The sequence below is a fragment of the Epinephelus moara genome, chromosome 16 (assembly GCF_006386435.1).
Source record: "Epinephelus moara isolate mb chromosome 16, YSFRI_EMoa_1.0, whole genome shotgun sequence".
In the NCBI taxonomy this organism is placed as follows: Eukaryota; Metazoa; Chordata; class Actinopteri; order Perciformes; family Serranidae; genus Epinephelus; species Epinephelus moara.
Genome location: NC_065521.1, coordinates 42,760,034 through 42,781,480, shown reverse-complemented (window position 1 = coordinate 42,781,480; position 21,447 = coordinate 42,760,034). Strand labels below are relative to the sequence as shown.

Genomic DNA, 21,447 nt, shown 5'->3' with positions numbered 1-21,447 from the left:
GTTTGCCAGTGTAACATTATTAATAGACCTATGTTTAATGTGAGCAGAGCAGTGCATCTCACAACACAAGAGAAACGGCCGCAGAGTACATTGTAATGTTATTGATTAATTTGGGAAAATATGTTCAGTATAATTTCATGTTTTTATCACAAATATGCATGTCGGTATCTGTTATAGATGGTTCACCAGTCGACGCTGATATGGCATGTTTTAATTGTGTGGCAGCAATGATGTAATTAACGGCGCTGAGAAAATGTAGTGTCCGATTGTGTTTTTTCATGTTGCAGATGAGCTCACTGTATTGTGCTCTACATAGAGTAGTGAATGATTTCGGACACAGTCCTTGCGTGTCCTCCAGTGCCTCCTGGGGAATTCCGAGGTGTTCTGAGGCGAGAGGATATACATATAGATATATAATCCCTCCAGAGTGTCCTGGGTCTGCCCCAAGGTCTCCTCCCAGTTGAATGTGTCCTCCGCAGGGAGGCCTTCAGTAGGACTGTAAACATGTCAACTGAAGGTAAGCATTGTTTCAGAAAGGCTCCTGTTTTCTCCTTTGATAGTAAAGACATTGGGCCTGAGTTTCCTGCAAACACAGTTGCCATTCAGTTTTCCTTACGCATCTTTGATGCGTCTGTATATTTGGTAATTTTGGTGCTCGTTTCTTTTGGTCTGCTTTAAAATGCTTTTTTTGTTTTTGTAAATGCAAACTTTATCCCCCCAAAAAAGTTGGCACTGGATCTAAAAACAGAAAAAGTTGTCTGTGAACATAATTCTTGGGTTTAGAGAAAGGTTGCATATTGATAGCTCAACCAAATTGCTAGAAAAATGTTGGCATTATACTTTTCTGCAAATCGTGGATATGTGATGATACATTTTTTACATTTCATATGTAGCAGATGAGTTGAAACTTGTGACGATGCTGTGGTTAACATGTGGCTAAGTTTAGGCACAAAAAACACTTGGTCAGGGTTAGAAAAAGGTCATTATATGGCTTAAAATAGCCTGTTCTGTTGCTATAAACAGGGCTGGAAATGTACCAAAACTCCTATTAAAAAAGTGCTTTTGTTGCAACAAACTTGACTGGAAGATATTCTACTAGCTTTTGTCACTACAAACGCATTTGGAAATGTCCCGAACTCGCGTTTGAAAAAAATACCTGCATTTGTCTCTTAAGACACAGCTGGAAATGTCTCAAACCCCTTAAAAAAATCCTGCTTTTGTCTCTACAAACACATTCGGAAATGTCCCAAACATCCATTTGTCCACACAATATTTAGAAGACAAAACGTTGATCTTGAGTGTGTTGTTGTTAATATCGAGCCTTGCTCTTTTATAATCAGTAAATAGACCACTCTATCTATTTTTCTGTTCACAGCATTCACATGTATTCAGTGTGTTCACTCAAGTGTCAGTGTACAGTAACATTCACAAATCATTTATTGTATGTCTTTGTATTTATGAGGATCTACAGGGCATCATACTGAATAGCTTGTATTCTTGTGAATAGAGCTTTTCACGAGCTCCACATAGTTATATATTTTTTTGAATATTTATGTCATTCATTGTCAGAGCACTTTTGACTTTTTACTGGCAAACTAAGAACTATATCGGTGTTCAAGGCCCATGACAAGACTGCCTGTGGAACACTGATTACTTTCTTTGTGTAAACACTTTACAGGTACAGTTTTCTGTGTGTCACCTGAGCAGTCAGTCTGCTTATAAAAGTCCAAAAAGTACACAAAGTCTGAGAAAATAGCAAAATCACCTTGCTCTCAGGGCAGCATCAGTCTTTGTGTGCATGTTCTCCACTTTAACTGTCCTGTATGAAGTGAACAACGAGCTGCCTGACACGGAAGAGTGAATGTTCCAAGAATGCGCAGTATGGCCCTCAAAATGGCCATTAGCACTGAACGAGCTCACAGTGAATGCTGCAATGCAATCATTCAAGAACCCTCAAATTGTCCTTAAACAAAACTTTTAAATCCAAACTTGACCCATGCACTGTTATTCAACACTGTACAGTAAATGTAGTGGCAGCTTTGTGAGCTGAGTAAAAAAAAAAAGATGTCAGAATTAGAGTTGGTGCATTTTATGAAATCTGAATCTGAAATCCAGTGTTAAACACAGTCGTGAGTCGCAGCCTAATTATTTTTCACAACGTACCAACATGGAAATTAAATGATGAGTGCAAGGTTTTTTTCTGATGGTCATGATTCAGAATTGTTAAACCCTATGTGATGAAAATCATGTAAACACATCATGGTTGGAAATGAACTTTTTGTCCACCTGCCACTGTGGCTAGTGGATTCCCAAATCTACCAGCCACTCAATAGATTACAACTATTTTTTTCTGCTGGTGAGTGAAGTCAATCCAGCAGCCATTTGTGTATTTTACCAGCATTTGGCTTGTGACTGGTGCTAATTACCAACCCTGGAACACATCTGTGTATGCAGATAAAATGAACCACATCTGCTCTGTTTAAACCTGGTATTAACATTCATTTTGGGTGATCTGATCACAAGTGGACAGCGCTAAATACAAGTGTAAACGACCATCAAGATGCATTATGATCCAATCACTCAAAACCACTTGCCAAGGTAGTCTGTGACACATTTGACCTCATATCTTTTGTTGTGTGAACTAGGGCTGCATGATATTGGAAAAAAATGACATTGCGAATTTTTTTTTTGCAATAAATATTGCGATGTTAAAAAATTCAAGAATTTTCACCAGATGAGTTAAACTAAGAAAATTAAAAAATAGCGGCAGGGCTTTTACTCACCACAACTGCAGAGGCTCCCAGCTTCATGTGAAACAGACTACATTATAAACGGGCTGTCATTTATTAATCCCTCTGTATCTTTATATATTTACTTATTATCCGCTCCCGTTGCCTTGATAAAGTTATTGCATCGCGCCGTCATTTCAAACTCAACACTTCCTAAACTTGTTTCAGATTAAAAGCCCCTCATAACCTCGGCTGAGAGAATCCCTCCATTTTCTAAATAGGCTTTTATTGTGAAACATTTGTAGGAACTTGTTGTGGAGGATTCAGTGACTTGTATGTTTGCGTACGGAACTTCAAATGTAGCTCCTGCCATCTGGTGGCGCTTTTTTACGTCACTACAGCAACATTTCGGCTGGCACATGAACAGACACAGTGACTCAAATAATAGTAAAAGTAATAAAAATAGGACAAGAATAACCCGATGACATCACACACGTCGTGAAAGACGACCGGGGATAATTGGTGTGGACCATTGTGTAGTGTGTCATGTCTGTCGGCCAAGTCACGGCACGATTTTATGACTCCACAATCTTGTAATGTGACATAGTGACTGTCAGAACGGGTAGAAAAGTCGTGTAGTGTGAACCAGGCATAAATCCTCCTTTACTGTTACTCCCTCTTGCATGTCGCTCATTTTCAGTGTGTGACTGCAGCGTGTGCATGAGAGGGAGAGGGGCTGTGTTCAGAGAGGCGAGCGGAGCTTTCTTCAGAGCTGCTTTTCTGAAGTTTACATGTTCTGAAAAAAGAGAAAACATTGCATGTCCTGCGATGTGACTATCGCACATGCGCACATCGCGATGGCAATGTTCAAACGATATATCGTGCAGCCCTAGTGTGAACACTAATGTATCCTGGTTTGTCCCCGATAAGGGCTACATCATCAGTGCAGGACATGGTGGTTGTCTTGGTGACAGCGCACGAATGCTCTCTATCTTACCCATTTTATGTTGAGCTGGAAGAAGTGTTGTGTGATCATCTATTGTTTTGCCCCATAGAAGAAGACATGTTGAACTGTGCCGGTGACAGTGATATCTCCACTTTTGCTGACACAACCGCAGACCTGACTAGCAAGCATGCTATGGAGCAGCTAGCAAAAGTGCAGACATAATACCCGTGCACTGGGCAGTAACGTCATCTGAACAAATTGTCAGCTGGAGATGCATAATAGGCAGAGGTGTGAACGGCAGTGTGTCTCGGCTGTCCACTTCTGCTTTGGTCACCGGGACGAAACAGGCTCTTAGAGACCTGTATCTGTTGTGCTTTAACCTCCTGCGCCTGTCAGCTCTTTAGAGTTGTCTGTCTAAAGTGTGTCTGATGAAACGGATACGCTTCCATTTTAATCAATACAGCAGTCTACACAGGCTGGATAACGGCTGCATGTATTGATGCTTGAAGAGGATTTTCTATTGTTTATACATGTGATCACAGTTATTGTGTGGTGAGTGTGAGTGTGACCCATGTTAAATACTGTGCCTGAACACAACCTGTGTAATCACTAAATATGCTGCTCTGCTAACATGCTTTCATTTCACGGGCATTGTCATTGAACTTATGCATTATGATTCTCTTTTTTAAAAAATAAATTTGATTTCAAAAATGTTCTGTTCTTGTGTGTCCAGGTGCCGAGACTGAGAGTGAGGTCCAGCATCAGCCTCAGCTGTTCAGCCCCAGGATCGCTGTACGCTACCTGCTCAGGTACAGAAACTATATGGTGTTTATAAGAGATCGTTTTGAAAACTTTATCAGTCAGTTAGTTTATATTAATTTTTAACAAGGCCATATTTACACCCCTCACTTTGTCCTGTCAGAAATCTTATTTTATTTTATTTTTTAAATTTCAGATGACAGGAAAAAAACACCAGCTGATAAAATGCAAAATAATTTGAGGGATGTGCCTCAGCTGTCTGAGAAACGTTGAATGGAGCTCCAGCTGTGATGAGACTCTTCAGTTTGTGAGTGACACACATGCTTTGCTGTCTTAATGACATGGTTGTCTGTGGACTGGGACAGAGAATTATAGTACAGCATAGTGACACACAGACTGGGACTTCAGATAGTGCTCCGCAAATACCATTTTCTTTCCTCCCCCCTCTTATCTTTCCTTTCCTCTGTCACATCTCCTGTCGGCCATAGTTTGTACTTCTCTCTCTGCCCTGTTCTCTTCTGGGGTCACACAGTCAGTACTGCTTGCCTCATTTTGCCCAGTCTCAGTAGAAATTATGTCTTTAATCTACAATAGAAAATATGTCCACACCACAGATAATCTTGTCTTTTTAAAAGCTTTTATCCAACTCTTTTCTTATTAAAGCATTTGCCTAAAGCTTTGTAGACTAGTATACCATATTGTGATGCACCTTAAAGGCCCAGCACACCCATGGTGCACTGAAACATCTGCTAACACTTACTGTGCCTGACTGTATAATTCAATTATAGAATTCTTTTTTTTTTCATTTAACATTATTCCCCCCACTTTTGTTAATCCCTGGTTCAGTAGATTAACTCTTACTGCTTTCCACACCCGCTGTTCTCGAGCCCCACTGATTGGTCCCTGACACCTACACGTTGGCATCAAACAGAAGATTATTTTTAGACGGAGAAAGCCCCGAGTGATGAAACGAGAATTCAGGGCTGTGTCATGTGCAAACATTGTAGGAATAATGAAAAAAATGCTTTGAACTTTCACCAACAGACATGCACGTTTAATGTCTTTCTCTGCTTCCTATCAGCCTGTTCACGTTTGCTTGGTTGGCCTTTGAGTGCACCGCATGTCAGTCAGTTAATGAGCACTTATATCCACCAACACCATTAAGAAGATAAAGTGCACAGTGTACATGTACAGTGTGATTGCTGGCAGTGGGAGAGGTTACTCAGTGCTGAGTGGGAAATCATTTTGTTTCACACAAACAAGCATTTATTTAAGCATGAATGAGCGAAGTAAATGCTCGAGTGTCAGTTCAACCTCTGTGACATCCTTCTCTGCATTCATTCGATGATGCTTTTATTCAGGGTGATGTGAGAGCCAAAACCTAACCTTCTTATATCGCCAACATTACAAGCAAACACTCTTTAAAATGTCAAATGTCAAAGCTTTAGTGCTCTGATAATTTTCCCATCATCACCACAGAAAACTGGCCTGACACAGTGCTGAAAGTACAGAGATAATGATCCTTTAGAAAAGGTTGAAATGTTTAAGTCAGATTTGTTACTGGTCCTTGACTGCAAAGAGCACCTGTCTTTAGTTATAAGGTTGCAACTCAAAAGATGCACTTAACGTCTCAATTTTCTGAGCTGCCAATAAGACCTGATGTGCACACTGGAGAAGACAAAGACAGAAAGCAAAAAGAATGTAGATGTGACAGTGGCATTGAAAGGAGAAAACAAAAACCACTGCAGATGTTACCTGAACTGACATATACATATGGATAAACACAATTAACAAATTCATCTTGTAAATGAAACCATACCCAAGTACAATACTTTAATGATAAATAACAGTTACAGTTCTGATAACTCAGGAGAGACACAGCAGCCAGACATTTCCCCATTATATGTTTAGTAGCAGTTGATATTGTCACTACAGTGAGAATAGCAGCTTTACTTTAACAGTCCACCTTAAAGGAGCCTGGTCAGGTTCCAATGGGAGGCTAATGAAGCTCACTAACTCCCTTCAGTTTAATCAGCAGGTGATAAGCAAGATATAGGAGCTTGTCTTAGTTCTGTGAGCATTTAGTTACTGACAAAAAGCCTAAACTGTTCACACATTGCACTGCTATATTTAACTTCATACTGTGTGTTCCAGTACCCATGCTACCGTACTATTTTACGCCAGAAAAAGATTTAGTATGTCAAATGCAGCGTGCCAAAAATACCAGGATGTTCTACTACATCTGGTTGTATTTTGCAGTTTGGAAGTCAGCATGCTTTTCTGGCTACTCTGACCCACGATCCTCTGAGCAGCAGGCGATACGTCACATTGACTGAGCCACAAACAGATCACAGCTGATCGACAGGTGATTGACAGCTGTCAGAAATCACCTTGACGGCTGACAGCGCATGATGACTAGTCAAGTAATAATATGAATATTTATTGTTTAAATGAACAAAAAAATGACAAAGATCAACCAAAAACAAATGGACACAACTATAAAATTAAAAATGACAGAGAAATGCTGTGAATGTTATATGTTCGAGGCAGAAATGTATACAGTTTAACTACAGTTAAAACTCCACACATCGTAAAGTAACAGCAACTCACTCCATGTTGACCTCCATCTCTGGCAAGCTCAGCGAACAGTGTTTTGTTATATCTCCAAGGTAACAGATGTATAAGAAAGAGGGTCAAAGTTCAGTTCAATGTTGTGAGAAAGTGGTATTGAATTTGTAACAACTCAACTTAACTTAACTATATAGCACTTTTCATACAAACATGCAGCTGAAAGTGCTTCACATGGCAAAATTGGAATCAGACACAATCTAAAGGATAACACAAACAACTACACATAATGTTTTGCAAGACTAGAAAATTACAACAATAAGACAATAGAATATTAAAAAAGCAAACCAAATAAAACAGAAATAGCTAAAAAAAAAATATGATCAAAAGTCCATAGAAAAATGAAATACGTTCTTTTTAAGGACAGCTGCAGTACCTTTCAAAGTAAAGAGAAAAAGCATGCGATACAAAAAGCACCCACAGGTTCTGCCATGGTCGCTGCAGCCTCACTGTCACTGTCACACACACCCTTGCTCTTTCTCTCTCAGTTGTCTTGTTATTCACACAATCTTGCACCAAAATGAAGCAACAAAATCTACGTTATGCTTCAGTCTGGTATTGTTTGTGTAGGAACCGATGCCATATTGGCACCAGCTTTCAGTACCCAACCCTAGAAGTTACTTTGGCTCAGTGAGTACCACGTTATCGTAACTGAAAGAACTGACAACGAGCTATGAAACTAAAACCCAAGATGTAATAAACAGTAATCCTTTAATATCCTAGTCGGGGCGTTGAGTGTGTTTCCTCAATTGCCATTTTCTATAAATATACTTTTGCTCCTTATGAAAAACATCAGATTAAGTTAGGGTTGCATTCATGGCCCTAAAAATAGATTCACATGGTGGTGTATTATTGACGGTTGTATCTAAAAGTTCATGATCACTACGTTCCAAACCAGAGACTATATAAAACTGGAGAACGTGTCTTCACCTTCTCACACTGTACAAAAATGAAGCCAAAATATTGGGTGCTGCCATCTCGCACTTTTGGAGCCATATCAGCTCGGGAAGGATGTTCCAGCCCACACACTTGTCTGCAAGCAGCGCCATTGATCACAAGCTCACTGATTGACCATTGTCAATCATGACATCACACTGCAACATACATCAGCGTGACAAGAACTACCTCAAATGACAGAAACCATCTTTGAAAAACTTTATTTGACATGGAGGGGGCTGGGTCAATGGCCCAAGATGCGTTGGCTTCACCTTTAGGGAGCTATCATATCATCAAACACTTAAAGTTTAGTCAAGATGCCTCTGAGCAGATCCTGAGCATTTGAGAATGCATGCAAGCTCTTCCCATGATGCATCTGGTAGTTAATCTGCATATAAACCAGAGAGATGAGACCGAAAACCTTTTTAAATGAAAGTTCTGCCTGTCTGATTCGTCCAGTAACATGTAGCTTTATAACTTATTTTTCTGTCTCTGGACTATGTTTCACTGTACGTCACTTTGTTTGTCGGAGTGTCTTCCTGCTCCATGTGTCCTTGTCAATTATTTCCCTTCATTCCAATGATGACAATCAGGCATTCACATGTATGATTCACTTGTCTTTTACCTCTCCAGTTTGCAAGGCTGATATAGAGATGCATGCTCAAAAGAAGAGCTCACATTTCTAATTGGAAGGAGAAACACATCTGCTTTTAAACATTATGAAAGACTTGGATATAGACAGGGTTTTGAATGCACAAACATCGCAATGCCAACCTTCTCAAGAAGATGGTTGAAGGACTGAATGAGGAAGGCTGTGCTGGCATGGTTCAACAAGTCTGCCTCAGGTGGAAAATAGGGCCGAGGGATGAATTGATAACAAAAATTAGCTCAATAATAAATGTTTGCTATAGTTAAAACCACCTGTACTCCCGTGGAACATCTAGCCATCTTACCTCAGCGAGGACTCTGAAACTCAGAGCTCACATGTGACCTCAACGACTCTGTAAGGGTTCACACCCACACAGAGTTAAACGCCTGCAACTCCAAACCAGTCATTTAGAACTGAAGAAGCCTCTTGGGTGAGAGGTGAAACGTCATCTTTTGAGGCGTGTGTGCTCTTGTCATTGGTTCTCAGGACTAAGGAAAAATACTTTTTTTTTTTTTTTTTCAAGTGAGAATATTTCTTAAAAGCGTGAACATTTTTGAACACTTTGATATTTGTCATTTAACGACATTTGAGAGAAGGAAAGAAACCTTCAGAAAAAGATTTGTGTTGATTGCACAGTGAGGACATTTTAGAAAAGTTGGGACATTTTGTCTGGTACTGACCTCACGATTGTTTAAGGGGTTATGGTTTGGTTTTGGGGTTAAGGTCAGGTTTAGATTAAGATTAAAGGGCTCTCACTGGTACTGTACAAAATCCATTTGTGTGTGTCGCAGTGAAGGTTATAACAAATCTGATAAGATAAAGAAGAGCGTGTTTTCTTTTGTTTGTTTCATCCATTTTTCTGAATTTACTTTTTGACAGATTAAATTAACCTGTATGTACTTAGTAAAATTGTGTGTGTGTGTGTGTGTCTTTTTTTATCTTTATGGGAACCTGTTTGAATGTTGGATCTCAAGACTAAGGAAAATTCAGTTATTTTTGAAGTGCTGACATTTTGGAAAGAGAGTACCGTGTATAAAGTGAAGACATTTTTGAAAAGAGTGAAGATTTTTAAAAAAGTGTGGACATTTTTTCTAACTTAAGGACATTCTAGAAAGTATGGACATTTTTAATTTAAAGACATTCTGGAAAGCGTGGACATTTTTTTTAAATTTGAGGACATTCTAGAAAGTGTGGACATTTTTTTAATTTAAGGACATTCTAGAAAGTGTGGACATTTTTTTAATTTAATGACATTCTGGAAATTGTGGACATTTTTTTTAATTTGAGGACATTCTGGAAAGTGTGGACATTTTTTTAATTTAATGACATTCTAGAAAGTGTGGACATTTTTTTAATTTAATGACATTCTGGAAATTGTGGACATTTTTTTTATTTGAGGACATTCTAGAAAGTGTGGACATGAAGTGCAGATTGTAGATTGGATCAGAAAATGAAGAGCTTGCTATTGTTGTGTTTCATCCATTTCATAAATTTGCTTTTCGAATAATTCAGTTAACCTGTATTTACTTGGTGTGTGTGTGTGTGTGTGTGTGTGTGTGTGTGTGTAAAGTGAAAGTGAAAGTGAATGTGAGTAGTTTGTGTTATTTTACTTTTTTTGATTCATTCAGCTCAATGTACATAATCATTGTTTGCCAAATTCAGAGCTGTTTACTCAGAGAAAACATTCTCATCTCTTTCTAACCTCTTTCTGCTCAGTGTTTACTCTCCCTGTGTTTCTCTTTCTATCGTCTCTAAGCTGTCTGTCATCCATCCATCCTGTCATCATCCCCCTTTTCAGAGAGCAGAGTTTGAGCTCAGTCTGTTGCCGTGGCTCTTTAACTCTCTCTGCATGAGGCTGATGGTTCCTGGCAGCGCTGCTGATGCCTGATGACGCTGTTTCTCAGTGTGTGCGTGTGTTGATGGAGGTGGTACAGATGTTTGATAGGCATTCTGTATGTCGGGCTCTGACTGCATGTGTCCTTTATGCCATTTGTACGGTTATTTTCAGGTGTGGTTATAAAAGATTGTCTGAACGCACCTGGTAAAGTGAAACAAAGTTGGTTAAATGTTTATTGGATAAAGCTAAAGACAGTAAAATAAACAAAGCAGCTAGAAAAAAGGATAAAAGAAAACACAGATCCAAGGATCTTTGAATTGCAGCTCACACCTCTGATTTTTTTTGGCAATTTAAAGTCTGATGCTGTGCTCACTGATGGCTGTTTCCCCTGCTGGAATAAAAACTGAGCCAATCAGAGCTTTAAAGGTAGGATTAAGAATGGGAACATCATTTCCTGTGTCAGAGCCAGGAACAGTGTGGTCAGGATTGACACAGCTGTACAAACGTTGCTTTAGTCATGCTACAGAGAAAACAACTCTGTCACGATGCAGTGACTAAGAGGTAAGAGGGATAGGGCTGAAATGCAGATGAAGCAGACAGACATGATCAGTTAATGAAGTGAGAGGCTGAGGAGGAGATGAGATGCAGGTGGGCGGGGAGGGTCAGGTAACTGCAGGGCTGATCAGAGAAATGGGAACAGGTGTGTGGATGGGTGGGGCAGTCGGGTGATGGGGAGAGGAGGGAAAGTCCGACTCCCAAAGTAAGGGCTCATTTATTCTCAGTGTTGCCTTCTGTCACTCCTCTGCATTCATTTCAGTTGTAGTTGTGCACCTTTCCTGAAAGTTTACAGATAGATATGACTGTAGGAGATGACGAAGAAATTGTGTGAAGCTTTTGGCTCCACCCTCTAATGCCATCTATTGGCTGTATCTATGCCATCATAAAGGATCCCTGAAAGTATGAGGGTAATGACGTTTACAATTTTTGAAATGAACGTATCTATTTTTGAATATAAAGGGAGTATAAATGATACTTAAGCCAAATTATTTGGAAGCGAAAGCAGGCATTGTGTAAGATTATTAATACTCATCACCAGTGTTGGGCAGTAACGCGTTACAGTAACGCCGTTAGTTTTGGCAGTAACTAATACTCTAACGTGTTAGTTTTTAAATTCAGTAACTCAGTTACCGTTACCAAACGGTGCATTACTCCTGCGTTATTTTTGGCCAACATTTTAGCCCTGAACAATAAAAGATAGTCAAGTCAGATCAAGGTATATGAACAGTTCTTACCAGAGCATCTTAATGAAACACGTCTCTCACCATCTCTGAAGTCACTGTCGACCTGCTGGCCTCACCACAGTGCTGTAATGTTACATTAAGCGGTAGCTTCTGTAGATTTTTAGTCCCAGTAACGTTACATCCAGTGACGTGATATCCATTGTTATCCCGAGGAAGCTTTTGTTGTGGATAGACACTAGCCATGTTTCCATCAGCCTGTTTAGATGCGCATCTAGAAGTATCGCATCGGAAAATTATGATGGAAACGCCAAAATTCGAATTAAAATCCCCTGATTCACACAAACTAAAATACGCTCGCTTTAGCCGGGTTTTGGTTGATTCGAAAAAATGTTGATTCGCAAAACGGGGGATAAAACAGTTATGTTCGAATTAAGTCTGACGTAGCACCTCTCTCCATGGTGATATCCACACTCCGGGTCGGGAAGGCGGTAACGCATTTACAAGCTGGTTGCCAACCACCAGAAAACGTAGAAGAAGAAGAATGCGAGACTTGTTTTGTTTCCGGTTCTGCGGAAAACTTGCGCGAGTTTGTAGTTTTCACCAAAGTCCGTATATTTAATGGAAACACACAGGATTCATATTTCTTTTAATGCGCATTTCCCAATGATTCGAATCACTTTTGGATGGAAACATAGCTATTATAGCTAGCTACAGACTCGACACCATCATGTAGCACTTCAAATGTTCTCTTTAGCTCATTTTCCATATATGTATCCAAGTACTGTAGTTGTAAAACGTTTAGCTGCCTGACAGCGAGTGACTCCACTGTAGAAGGCGGTTGCATGTTTGCTATACCGTTCAATTGTTTTGTCAAGTTGTAGTCTAACAGTCCCTTGGTTAAACTCCATCTGCTGTGGCTTAGGCGATGTAGCTACGAGCCAATACAGTTAGGAAATGTTTTGGGCTGCAGGGCTGAGTTTCAGTTTCCCAAAACATGATCCTTCTTAGCAACGTTGTCTTCTTTCTGGCTTCGAAAAACTACACTGCAAAAAAGAAAAGCACCTAGCGCCCTCTAGCGTCCCCATTCAGTCATCTACAGCCAGGACGTACTCAGAGTATAGGTGACACTAGTGCGCGTGCGTCAAGGTCATGGCGCGATGGCAAGCCAAGACAAGAGTCCTAAGTAGTGAGTAGATGACAGATTTACTTGCATATACATTTTACATATTTTAGTATATTTAGATTGGTGGCAGAGTGGTTCATCTTTTCATAACCATAACCAAGTTGTTTTTGTGCCTAAACAAAAGCTTCAACATATCCGCAACAGAACACTGTACAAATGTAACATATCTGTGGCTTGCTGAAACTTATAATGGCAACAATATTCTGACAGCTGTGTTGATAATGTCTATGTTGTCTACAAAAGCATGTCGGAAAAGCTTTCCTTCTAAAGCAAAGAGATGTCTAAATTCAACGTAAAGAAAACAACTTTTAAAGACGTAAAACATCAATTCTGTTCTTTTATTTTATTTACTGAGGATAAGAGGAAGTGCAGCTGAGAAAATAAATCAGCGCACACGCACCACACAGACATGCCCCCCTCCCCCCGTCCATCAGTCCATTTCGGAAGTCTTTGAGTCAACATGGGGTGCCAAAGTGTGTTTACTCTGTTTAATGGAAGAGATGGAGGGATGTGTAAGACCTTGAGCTGACAGATACTGTATGTCTGCACGCACACACGCACGCACGCACGCACGCACGCACGCACACACACACCCTGTCAAAAAGGTGTGACGGATGAAACTTGCTGTTATCTTTAGTTCCTTTCCTCCCTCCTCCTTGTCCTTCATCCTGTCTCCTCCCCTCCCCCCTCTGTCTCCCCCATTCTTTCTTCTTTCTTTCCTCCCTTTCTCTCCTTCCATTCCTGTGACCCTCTTCTCCTTGTCCTGTCTCCATGTTGCCTCCACATGTTTGTCTCAACCTCTCCTATCAGCTGACATGCACTGAATGTAAAGAAATGCAATTTGAGTGCAGATCTTGTTCCCTTCAAGGTTGTCAGATTGCATTTCATTTCTGTTTGACTTGTACCTGACAAAACTCAATTTTCTTACCTGTCCTGTCTCATTCTGTTTATCCTTCTGTCTCTCTTCCACCTTTTTCATCCCTCCTTCTCTGTCTCATTACCTGACATATCAGTGATGAGAATACATTATATAAGTCCAATCCAGCACTTTGACTTTATACATAACATCTGCTAGACTATAAATAAATGTAGTTAATTTTTTGATCTATTTATCATTGTACCATGGACAATTGGTGGTTTGTGTTTTGCTACCACAAAAGAAGAAAGCATCTCCTGACATCAGACCAGAGGCCTAATCATCTGTCAAGCTTCCAAGAATTTCCAGAGTCAGAGCAGGTCATGAGCTCAAAAAGTTAACAGCCATAGAAAATCATCTTGACTGTTTGCAAAATCCTGACAATGTAGGCTACACAGTCATGGGATTTACATTCTGCTTTCATAGAAATATATATTGTTTTTAACTTTCTGGAAAAGTAGAGCCGTCTATTCATTGCAATGTCCCCAGACAATTATCGACTGAGAATATGAAAACATTATGTGGCCGCACCCCTGAGTCTTCTCTCTAGCTGATTAACAGCTGTACAATAAAACTTTAAATTGATAGTTTTAAATCAGAACAACCAGTATTTGGATGAAGTCCTCAATATTTAACAAAAATGCCAACATTCTGTTCTGATGTTCTTCATTCCCCATTCATTTTTTAATTTAAATGTTTCAGTTGTTGCCCCAATTTGGCGTCATTTAGGTCTCTAATAGACTAAATGACTAATATTTAATAAAATGTTGACTATGTAAAAATATTAAATAAATGTCAAATATTGAACCCCAACAACCAAGCTACAGTCTTGTTCTTTTCCAACCCAAACACTCAAAGAAATGTTAGCATACTAAGGGTGCTTTCACACCTGCCCTGTTTAATTCAGTCTAATCGAGCTCATTTGCCCCGAGTGTGGTTCGTTTGGGCAGGTGTGAACACAGCAATCACACTCAGGTGCACACCAAAACAACCGAGACCTTCTTGTAGAGGTGGTCTTGGTCGGTTTACAAACAAACTCTGGTGCGGTTGGTTTGTGGTGAGAACGTGTTCCGACCTGGATCTGGAAGTGTCACATTTATCTTGCAAGTGTACTCTTCTTCTTCTTTACTTCCTGGATTTTTCCCACATGGAAATTCTGACCAATCAAGAGCAGCTTTCTCACACAAGGCATTTGATCTGGTCCTCTTGTAAATGCTGCCAGAACACGAACCAACTCTAGGCAATTATACGACTTTATAACAAAATTAGTCCCTGATTCAGACCAAAGGAGACGACTCTAGGTCTAAAAGCACCCTCAGTTTCTGGATGTGTAAAATTTGTACATTTCATACACAGCAGATATGTTGAAACTGTAGTTTTCTTTATTTCTCAGTTTTCAATTAAATGTTGTTACAAAGCTGTGGGTAAATTGTGGTCAGGTTTAAGCACAAAAACCACTTGGTTTGGGCTAGGAAGGGCGACGTGTTGACTTAAAATACCAGGCTTTGACGCCAAAAACATGGCTGGACATGGTTCGACGTTTTGTTAAAAAATACAGCTTTTGTCATTTGTTGGTCTTGAACAGTGGTCTCTCTCAAACAGCTCATACACATATAATCTGAATCTGAACTATGCCACTTTAGAAAAGCTGATATGAAGCATAGGAACAGTAATGTAACATATCTGCAGTAAAAAGGCACATTGTGTGTTTCTGCAAACCACAAAGAAGCTGGAGAAAGAAAAAGATGGAGGGACACTGTGCAGCCCTCGTCCTGACACTCTCCCCTTCTCTCCTCTGTCTTATCTCTCCCACCCTGATCTTTGTCTCCAGTTGTTGCCATAGTGACACATGACTCCCATGAGACGGTGCCAGTTAGCACTAAATTGACTCTCCACACACGCACACACACTATATCACACGCAGACATCTCTGAGCCTACGCACAGTGAAGCACCAGCTCGCTCACATGACCACAGATCACATCTGTTGCATGTAGAATAACCGCGATGCCAAAAGTAAAAAATGTTTGCTACAAACTGATTGTCTCTGTCTCTGATACACAGTGCTTATGTAGCAGCATTACAGCAAACATTTTGCATGACAGTGCACTGAGATCACCTGTCAGTCAGTGTGGGTGGTCCTGTGATGTTTTCTTCACAGTGTCTGCTGGTGACACTCATGTCTGTGTTTCCTCAGGCTGCTTTGACAGATGATATTTCCCAAAAGAGATACAAAAGTGTTGGAGTGACTTTTCCATAAACTATGGACATGTTGAAGACTGACTGTCTTGATATTTTGAGACTGGTTGATCGATTGAAGGAACAGTTTGACATTTTGGGAAACATGATGGTGGATTACAGTCTCTTATCTGTACATTAAATATGACGTGTATCTTTTGCAGCTGGTTAGCTTAGCTTAGCATGAAGCTGGATAGATTCAGGGTAGCTGTTTCTCCCTGCTTTCAATGAAGACTTGGTTTTTGGGGGTTATGCACTGGAATAGACTGAATCACCATGACGTCCTGCTTACAACAACAATAATCACTTCTGAGTAGACAACTGGAAATTGACTACAATAGCAGAGATCTGTAAAATTGAACTTTTTAATTTCTGCTGTCATTTCCAGCCTTAAGTGTAGCGTTTAAAGATATGTACAATGAGGTCCGACCTATGTGACATTTCTGCTGTGCTTGTTTTATGTACTTTGGTGCTTTGCTGTCATCATTGATGAACCAAATTTTCTGGCATGGCAGTGAAGCAATGCATGGCTGTGGATGAGGCTGCAGGAAAACATAATATAGCCACCAAAAAGTGTGCCAGTGTGTTTTGGCCTTAAGTGTAGACAAATGTTTTGTGTGTTTATTTTTGTACACATTCTAATACATCTCCCATATGCACACATGCAAAACTAAATGTCAGATTTTGGTCACTTTGGTCACCTGAGTGTCTTTGACTATGTGGGTGGATATGTCCCTGCACCAGAATCAACTGAGAACAAAACATTCCCCTTTGTGGCAGGTTTAATGGTAATTACGTACAAGATCCACAGTTTCCTGGCAACACACTATTCCTCTGTGAGCATGTCTTAAGACAAACTGACCAGCTGTCACACTCAGCAGCACGTTAGGTTAGGCTCCTTAGATATGTGTTTTGAATTCACAGCTACATGAAATAAAGACTTTTGGTGTCTAATTGTACACAGACTGTAGCAACCAAAGCTCGGAAATCATATGTGTTTTTCCCCCCCGCATTATTTTCAGTAGTCACTTAATTTCCAGTTAAAAAGGTAATCCATTAACAGACATTTGTTTCTGAAGTCATTTATCAAGCAAAAATGTCAATAATACACTAACCCTCACTTTTTTTATTTGACATTACTCACTAATTAAGTTACTAATGAACTAAACTGGATGCAGAAACAGATGTAGTTCCTCCTCTATGCAGGATGCTTTCAGGCACAGCGGCAGTGCTCAGAGCCCAATAAACAATGACTGTATTTATGTGTGTTAAATGGTATAAAAAAGACATTTTAAAAAACTGTAAAAAAAATGTCTTTGGTCGCATACAGTGCAAGTAAAATAAGGGCTGTTGCGTGACCTGCTTACACAGCTGTATTTCAAGAAATAAAGGCGACCTGTTCCTCAGTTGTGTGTGAAATGGACAACTGGAAAACGTGGCTGCAGTGATCAGCAACGTAAAGCAGAGTACAATGGGCTGGGGCAGGGGTCAGCAACCTTTTCCATAAAAGATAATTAAATCTGTCTGGAACCACAAAATATATTTGAGCTTTAAAATAAAGCACACAGCCTTATTAAGTCTAATTAGCCTATCAACATTACTAATAGGTCTAATCATTAATTTGTTTGACCATTAGGTGTATTTATGAATATTTGGTACCTTGCAGCCAAAGTTAACAAATCTGTCTATGCACTATTAAATTCAGTATTTTCCTCCAAGACTTTTCCTTTCTGGATTTTGAATCCACGTCTAGCTTCGTTAAGGAGACTCAAGAAGAGCCATCGCTAAATTGTTTTACAATTTGATAATGTAAGAAACAGTTTAGGCCTACAGCAATGATAAATGAAAATTAAAATGTTCAAAAATAGCTTTGATTCATTCATTCAAATTTTTGCTCAAAGCCACAGGGAGCCATTGGAGAGGGGCTAAAGAGACGCAGGTTGCCTACCCTTACACTAGAGGTTTGCCATATCATATTGTTCATGATAAAACCGGAAGAATTTTTGATATGATAAAAAAAAAAATAATATTGTGATACTGGAAGTATTTTGACTTGTTGACATATTGCCGTCAGACTGCCGTCAGCTACGTTCCGAAAAGAGGAGCAGCTTCAGTAGTGTGGAATAAACTGTGGAGTCCTGAATGTTTCATGAACAGCCCCGGACTTCTCAGACTCTTTCAGTGACTTACCGCTCAGAGGGAACTCATTCAGCAGCTCCTCTGGCAGCAGCACAGCATCTCTCCCTCTCCTCTCTCACCCGGTGCACACATAGGATTCGGTGTTGTCGAGTGATTTTGTCATAAACCTTTGGTAATGTAAACCTACATGATGCACGTGGCTCAACAAAAACCTCCATATATGTGAATGTAGGATTTTACTAAAAGAAGGAAATCACCTGTTGATTTATATATATAGATCCCAGGGGACATTATTTTTTGTATTTGGGAGCTGTTTAAATTTGTGGTAGATTTATTTTGTTGAGCTATTAATATTGTAACAGAATCTGAATCTCACTCTGAGTTACTGTTGTTGTTCACAAACTAAAGAAATGTGAGATCATTTTTGTTTAGTTTTTACTGAATATTTGAAGTCAAACTGTTGACTGGCTGACATATAAAACATACTCTGAAATATTGTGGTATTATTTTAGGGTCATATCGCCCACCCCTGTGATGGCCGTCCTTATTTTGTGCTCAGAAGTAGCTGAACTTAAAGTTAGCAGATATGAAGTGGAGACCAGAAAAATAAAGTCAGGATCATTTTTGGTTTCCTGTGTGTTTGTTTTCACAAGCTGCAGCCAGTGTTGTGTTCAGGAAATCACCTCAGTCTAAAACTGACAGAATCGCTAGGTGTGAGCCGAGAGTGAAAATTGATCCGTGTGTGTTTGTGTGTGTTTGTGTGTGTGTGTGTGTGTGTGTGTGTTAAATGCAGCAGCATTGAGATCTGTAGGTGTGAGCTGAGATGGCAAATTTATGTGTGTGTGTGTGTGTGTGTGTGTGTGTGTGTGCGGTGCGTGTGCGTGTGCGTGTAGCTGTGGTGAGCAGGAGATCAATTCAGCTTTGTGAGATCTGTGGGTGTGAAATGAGCTGAGAGAGCAAATTTAGTAGCCTACGGTTAATACTGCCTGTGTGAGTGCGCGTTTATGTGCATTTGTAACTGCCTTTGTGTGCGTTTGTATGTTCACTTTGCATCTTCACCTCCCTGCTGGTGTCTTTTAACCCCCCTGGCCTTAAAGAGAACTGCAGACACACCTAACTTCACTGGTTTGTTATTTATTTGAGCATGGCTAGTGTCAGTATGAGCCTCCTGCCATTGTTCCCTGCTGTCCTCTTCAATGAAGCTCATTTCAATAGTCTGATTCCCTCAAATGTCAGAGCTGTATTCTGAATCGAAGAACCCCTGCGATTCTGTGCAGAGAAGTTAGATTGGCTGACATTTAATGAACAAAGAGTGTTTGGGTTTGTTTTTGTTTTTGAAATTACCCCGTTTGAGGTGTTTTGTTTTGTTGCTCTACCACACTCATTTAGTCCAATCTTGTGCTGACTGAGAGACCAGTTTTAAAGTGTGTGACAAATCCATGTCCTAAACCTAGAGAGTACCACAGATAATCAATTATTAGATTGTCTTGAGTCTTGTCTATAAAGTATGGAAACATAATGCATTCACTTAAAAGAAAATTCGGCTCTTGCTTTTCTGAATTAATGTGTTGTCTCATATGTATTAAAGAGATATTTTGTTGATTCAGAAAAACACAAGAGGGCTTTTTTCAGTGAAAACTATTCTCATGATTCTGAGATGATAATCTTGTTATTTCAGTAAAACAGGGCAAATATTTTCTGTCCTCAAGTGAAAGCATCGCTTGAGTAACTACACAACTATTAAGGCTGTACCCGACTCAGAATCAGGTCAGTCGAATCAGATCTGGCTGTTCAATACGAATATCTGACTATTCGTTCCTTTTTCTTCCCATGTAGAATTTGAGTTTTAATGGGGTTCACTGGGATGTTCAGTGACAGTGACATCACCGTATCATAGTAAACAAGCTAACTGTGCTAACAACAGATTGGTAATGTGCAACACTTTTTTTGTGGAGGAGTGCTCACTCTGCAGCAAAATCTGGGCACCAAAACGTCCCCAGAAGTACACTGCATAATGACTGACAAAAAAGGATGTCTGACTTTCAGGGGGCAGCCATAACAGCTATAATGGAAATAGAGATGGCTGATGGAAATTGAGCACAGAGTGACGCAGAGCAGTGTGACTTCAATAGGGCTGTCCCAAATACCAGTTTTGGGGCATCGAAGCTCAAGGGGGAAGCCGTATCTGACACTACTACTTTTTAAGGGTCATCTTAGTAAATTTTGAAAGTAATTAAGATGTTTGACTTTTTGCCAGTCCGTTTTTTCGTCGGAAATTGTCACACGTGTAGAAAGGATAATAATCTCGTTTGCACCCTGAGTCCGAAACTTTCATCCGTGATTAAAATTTGCGGATCAGGTTCGATTTTCCGCGTTTTTAGTATCCATCAGAAGCCTTTAGAGACGTTTGACCAAGAATCAGTGAAGAAAATGTGGCGGTGGGACACAGCTGCGACGAGACAGAGGAACGGGGCGCACAGAATCATTTCATAACTCAGACAGCTTCTTTCAACACGTCAGATAGTAATATTCAGGTGGATGATGATGACAAGGGGGAGGACAGCTCCGCCCCTTCATGTAGCTGTGCAAAGGAGGAAAGGTATCTTTTCATTTTGTCTAGTATTGCGAATTTTCACAATGAGTTTTTTCTTCAGATGGATTAAAAAAACACACCCAAAAAAATGGACTCAGTGTGCAAAGGCCTTGAGCCTGTAACAGGTCGTCAAATAAATCTAGGCCTATCACTAAGTAAAAATGTCCTTGTCTGAGAATAACTAATATTTTATGTTGATTTGTTATAAATTACGTTGGACTAATATGTCTAAAGTCATGGACTGTTTTGGATTTTTGGAGTAATGGTATACTGGTATACTGATTTGGACCTGGATTATGATGGCAATGATCGCAGCTTTGATGGCATCAGGTCAGCCCTACACTCAGTGGTGTAGTGGAGGGTATACGTAGATAAAGGGAGTATAATTACCTCTTTCTATGGTGGTTTACATTATACCATGGGGATATAAAGGACGGTATATCCACTTCTTCCTCGGTAACCTACCCATCTACCTGCAAGTACACCCACCTCCTCATCTACCACTACACCACTGCCTTGACTAGAACATCTATAGATAAGAAAGCAGTAATCACAAGCTCCATTCACACTATTTGTATGATAAATTGCTTTTAATTTCGTAGGGCTCATGAAATGATAAATGACAATGTATTACAGTGTTCTTGGATAGTGGGA

At 39.9% G+C, this 21,447-nt stretch overlaps 1 long non-coding RNA gene across 1 annotated transcript in view; it reads left to right on the top strand.

Moving 5' to 3' along the window:
- Positions 1-4,417: 4,417 nt before the first annotated feature.
- The window catches only part of LOC126403174 (uncharacterized), a 75,851-nt gene continuing 58,821 nt past the window's right edge, over positions 4,418-21,447 (top strand). The window contains exons 1-2 of the long non-coding RNA XR_007571295.1: positions 4,418-4,484; positions 4,631-4,741. This is a non-coding gene — a long non-coding RNA (uncharacterized LOC126403174). The remainder of the gene's footprint in view (positions 4,485-4,630; positions 4,742-21,447) is intronic.